Below are 6,080 nucleotides of genomic sequence, written 5' to 3' on the forward strand. Positions count from 1 at the left end.
GTGTTAATGGGATCGATGAGTAAAGTAAGAATGTGATAGTTTGAAGAATTAGGACTATGTGTGGAGATCATAATTCATATGATCATATGAGTTATAGAAGGAATCAGGGGAATGAGATAATGTGTTAAAAACTGAGAGAGAGAAAGAGAGAGAGATTGAGATTGGAATGGGGTTTTGGGAATTCCATTTGGATATGAGTTAACAAAGACCTGAATATTTGTTACTTAAAGTAATTAAGGGATATCTTTCTTTCACCTAAAACAAGTTCAGTGGCAGGAAGTCCAGGACCCATGGAGACATATCAATGTCTCATGCCACTTATATTTTCTTTTTGTTCCATGATAATTGGTACAAAGATCCCATCTTCCAGATGCCTCATGGTTACAGGATGCATGCTGCAACTCTAGCCACCATTTCTATGTTCCAGGTAGGAAGAATGAAGAAGAAGAGAGGGCAAAATATCTCATCAGTAAAATTAGTCTTCTTTATAATGGAGCTTTCCCAAAAATCCTATTCAGTCACTTCCAAATACATCTGATTGGACAGAATTGTTACACATGGCCACCACTATCTGCAGCAGGGAAAATTATAATGAAAATTGGGTTTAGTTAACAAGGAAGAAAGGATATTGGGTAGGATATAGCCAGTAGAGAATGAGAGGTTGAAGACATAGGAGGGAAGATGCCATTTTTTTAAGGTAAAATGGATTTTATTTATATGTACTTAAACCAGGAAAACTGGTACTGATGTCATCATGATATAGCCAAATACAACACATCTTTTTACAAGTATTAGAGTAAAGAACAGATCAGAGATTGTAGTAAAACAGAGCAAAAATGGGCAGAGGAAATCCATGAAGTGCATTCTAGCTAACCCTTCTTCTGAACAGTTGAGAATTTAATAAGGAAAGCCTTCTATTCCTCAAAGTAAAGGTAGGCCTCTTTGCCTACTTCCCTGGCAATGGAGGCTAGTTTGCTGTCCATGGCAAATGTATTTTGCTCTGTAAGCCTCTATCTTGCTCTTGTTCTGTTAACCTACCTTTCTCTTCCTCAATAAACTTTATTTTATGCTTGCCTCAAAAAAAAAAAAAAAAAAAAAGGAAAAGTAGACCTATCATTTGATCCTGTAATCCCAGTACTAGCTATCTACCCCAAAGAAAAAGAGACATTTTACCCTAAGGAAGGGCATTTGTACTCAAATTTTTATAGCAGCACAATTCACAAAGCAAAGATGTAGAAACAATCCATGTGCCCTTCAACATATGGATTAATAAATTGCAGTTTATGTATACCATGGAATACTATTCAGCCATAAAAATAGATGGAGATTTTGCATCTTTTTTTAACAACCTGGATGGATTTGGAGAATGTTTTCCTAAGTATAACAAGAATGGAAAAACAATCCTTACATGTACTCAATAGCAACTTGAAACTAGAAGATCAACAATCACAGACCCACATGAGAGAAAATCTTAAATTCAAAAAGGGAGGCAGAAAGGATTCTGGTACAACACATGAATATATGGTACATTCCACAGGTGTAGGATACACAGCTACAACCCTGACTTTAACCTTTCATGTGTAAATGACACAACCTAATGGTTGTATAATTTACCTTCTGGTGTTGTCCATCCCTGAAGCATTCAGTTCTAACCACAGACAATTACAATTAATTGGAAATAAAAATAAAAAAATATCCTCGCCTTGTAAATATTCATGTGAAAAAAAATAAGTAAGACCTCTTAATCCCAGAAGGTGAGAATAATCCTTCATATATCTTTGTATTTTTTACTTCCTAAGGCTACCCAAACTATTTACTATAACTACTTTATCTATAGCCAGAGATATCATGTTGTCCATAGCAGCCAAGGTTTTTGGAACCCCTGATTAGACTCCAATCTTGTAATAGGCACACTGAGAGCCATAATAAAGGCAGAATAGTTCCTCTAAAATAAGAAAAATCAGCCAGGTGTGGTGGTTCAAGTCTTCCAATAATTCTAGCACTTTGGGAAGCTGAGGTGTGTGGGTAGATTTCTTGAGCTCAGGAGTTTGATAATAACCTAGCAAAATCAAGACCCCATTTCTACTAAAAAATAGAAAAACTAGCCAGGCATTTTGGTGGGTGCCTGTAGCCCCAGCTACTTGGAAGCCCGAGATAAAAGGATGGCTTGAGCCCAAGAGTTTAAGGTTGCTGTTAGCTAGTCAGGGTGACAGAGTAAAACTGTCTTACAAAAAAAGAAAGAAAGAAAGAAAATAAGAAAACTCCAGGGGAGGAACAAGATGGCCTACAGGTACCAGCCTCTGACAGAAGCTCCCGTCCAGCGGGAAGAATAAAGTCCAGAAAATACTCAACAAAGTTGAAGACTAGGAGCCCAGCCAAGAGAGAAGAGTGATATCTGCAGGACAACTCGGCTGAGGCAAGTTGCAACTCATAGAAAGCAATGTACAGGTACATAATACATCCCAAAGGAAGGATGTCCATCCCCTCCCCCAAGAAAGTTGTGTTTTTTCTCTTTGTCTGCTCCTGTGAATTTCCTACAGGTGAGCGGTGAACTGAGGACTTATTGTCTCACCCCACGTGTGAGAGCTACAGAAAGAGGGGTCTACTCCCCTAGAGGGACCCTGCTGAGACTCCAAATGCCCTCTAGCCAGGCAGAAAAATCGAACTAACGTTTCACTGCCATTTTGAATTCCCAGTCCACCCTTCCCTCCTTGCCTGCAGAGACAGTGAGAGGAGACCCAAGAACAGTGTCCCCCCACCCCTGTGGGACCAAGCACCCTGTCCCAGCCCTGCAGCCCAAGAACTATTTGAGCTGCGTGTTCCCCGCACAACTGCTGCTTGGCCACCACACCCCTCCCAGCCAGGCCCGCTGAAGACTGTTTGACCCATGCATCCCTGGCGTGATTGCTGCTGCTTTGCCCCACTCCCAGGCACCTGAGCAGAACACCCCAAGGACTGTTTGACCCGCACGTCCCCTGTGCAGCTGCTACGCTTGGCCGCCAACACCGGGGCACCGAAGCAGGGTGAACCAAGGACTGTTTGACCTGTGCTGCTGCTGCTGCTGCTTGGTTGCCGCCCCCTGGGCACCTGAGCAGGGCCCCCTGAGGACTGTTTGACCCGCACGTCAACCATGTGGCTGATGAGGCTTGGCCACTGCCCCCTAGGGCGCCCTGAGGACTATTCAACCCACTCATCCCCCGAGGTGGCCACTGATTAGCTACAGCCCCCTGGGCACCTGAGTGGGGTTCCCCAGGACTGTTTGTCCCACATCCCCTGCATGGCTGACATCACTTTGCCACCACGCCAGGGCACCTGAGCTGGACACACAGAGGACTGTTTGACCCATGCAACCCTGCACAACTGCCGCCACTCAGCCATCACCCCAGCACCTGAGCGGGGTGCCCTAGGACTGATCCACCCACACTTTCCTGGTATCCGAGGCCTGGCAGATTGAGAACTGTGAAAGGACAGTTAGTTGAGAGGGAACCACACAGGCATGGTGGTACCCAGTGGTGAAGAGCAACAGCCGCAGTAGCTAGAATAATAAGGCTCACACCCCTGAGGCTTCTCTGGACAGACACACCCTATCTCTCCTGGCAACCAGAGGAAGCTGGCACCTTCTCAAGTGGCAGCCACAGGCTGAACGGTTTTGGGATGGTCACCAAATGGTGCAAATTCACCATGGGGTGGAATCAGCAGAAAAACTCTAGTAACCAGAATAACCAGAGTAGGTCAAGTCCTCCAAGGAAGGATGGGGCAGAAGCAATTGAAGATCCCATCCACAAACAGATGGCAGAGATGACAGAAATTGAGTTCAAAATCTGGATAGCAAATAAGATTAACAGATTGGTGGGAAAAGAGGGAATTAGAGTTTCAAGAAATTATTCAAAAGATGTCTCGAGAATTCAATGATTTCAATGATAAAATGACAAAAGATTATGAAACATTGAGAAAAGAGTTTGCAGCCCTCAAAGATCTGAAAAATACAGTAGAATCCCTCAGTAACAGAATGGAACAGGCAGAAGCAAGATCTCTGACTTTGAAGACAAAGCTTTTGAATGAGCCCAAGAGCTCAAAGATGAAAAGAAATGGAGAGCAAAAATGGATCTTTCTCTCAGAGAGCTCTTGGATAATTCAAAGAAAACTAATATTCACCTTATAGGAATCCCTGAAGGCAACGAAGTTGCTTCACAAAACACAGAGGCTCTTCTTCATGAAATTATGAAAGAGAACTTTCCAGACATGCCAAGAGATTCTGAAAGTCAGATAGCAGATAGTTTCAGAACCCCAGCATGACTCAACCCAAACAAGGCATCCCTGAGGCACATCATAACTAAAGTTAACATGAAAGAGAAAATTCTGAAAGCAATTAGATGTAAAAAAAAAACCATAACCTACAAGGGAAAGAGTATTAGGATGATTGCAGTTCTCTCTGCTGAAACCTTTCAGGCTAGAAGAGGATGGTCATCGACTTTTAATCTCCTAAAACGTAATCACTTTCAACCCAGGATCCTGTATCCAGCTAAAGTGAGTTTCATCTATGATGGAGAAATTCAATACTTTAACAACATTCACATGTTGAAGAAATTTGCCATAACTAAACCAGCTCTGCAGGAAATTCTCAAACCTATCCTCCATAATGACCAGTGGGATCCTACACCACAAAAGTAAACTCACTCAGAAACTTTTGATCAAATTCCAACTTCAACAGTAGCGAAAGGATTAAAAATGTCCACTGGAATTTCGAGCAACCTGATACCCAATATTTTACCAGGATTATCAATAATTTCAATCAATGTGAATGGCTAAAATTGTCCTCCAAAGAGGCACAGATTGGCTGATTGGATACAGCAACTCAGACCAGACATCTGTTGTATAAAAGAATCTCATCTTACCTTAAAAGATAAATATAGACTCAGGGTGAAGGGATGGTCATCTATATTCTAGGCAAATGGAAAGCAGAAAAAAGCAGGTGTTGCAATTTTATTCTCAGATACAATAGGGTTTAAACTAACAAAAGTAAGCAAGGATAAGGATGGCCATTTTATATTTGTTAAGAGTACTACACAATATGATGAGATCTCAAGTATCAATATCTATGTAACCAACCAGAATGCACCTCAATTTATAACAGATACTGTAACAGGCATGAACAACTTGATCTCTCCCAGCTCCATCATAGTCATAGAATTTAACACTCCTTTGGCAGTGTTGGATAGATCCTCCAATAAGAAGCTTAGCAAAGAAATTGTAGATTTAAATTTAACTATTCAACTTTTGGACCTAACAGACATCTACAGAACATTTCATCCTAACAAAACTGAATAAAAATTTTTCTCATAAGTCCATGAACATACTCTAAAATCGTTCACATCTTAGGTCATAAGTCTAACCTCAGTAAATTTAAAAGAATAGAAATTATTACATACATCTTCTTGGACCATCATGAAATAAAAGTTGAACTCAGTAACAACAGGAATTTTCAGTCACATATAAAAACATGGAAGCTAAATAACCTTATGCTGAATGATAGTTGGGGCAGAGACGAGATCAAGAAGGAAATTACCAAACGTTTAGAACAAAATGATAATGAAGACACAAGTTATCAGAACCTCTGGGATACCGCAAAAGCAGTTCTAAGAGGGAAATTTATAGCATTGCAACCTTTCCTCAAGAGAACGGAAAGAACTTAATGGGACATCTCAAGCAACTGGAAAAGGAAGAAAAGTCCAATCTCAAATCTAGCAGAAGAAAAGAAATAACCAAAATTAGAGTAGAATTAAATGAAATTGAAAACAAAAGAGTTATATAACAGATCAATAAATCAAAAAGTTGGTTTTTTGAAAAGGTTAATGAAATAGATAAATCCTTGGCCAACCTAACCAAGAAATAAAGAGTAAAATCTCTAATCTCATCAATCAGAAATGGTAAAGGTGAAATAACAGCAGACCCCTTAGAAATCAAAAAAAGTCCTTAATGAATATTACAAGAAACATTATTCCCAGAAATATGAAAATCTGAAGGAAATCAACCAATACTTGGAAACACACCACCTCCCAAGACTTAGCCAGAATGAAGTG

Source organism: Otolemur garnettii, unplaced genomic scaffold, assembly GCF_000181295.1.
Source record: "Otolemur garnettii isolate 467f Iridium unplaced genomic scaffold, OtoGar3 scaffold00287, whole genome shotgun sequence".
NCBI lineage: Eukaryota > Metazoa > Chordata > Mammalia > Primates > Galagidae > Otolemur > Otolemur garnettii.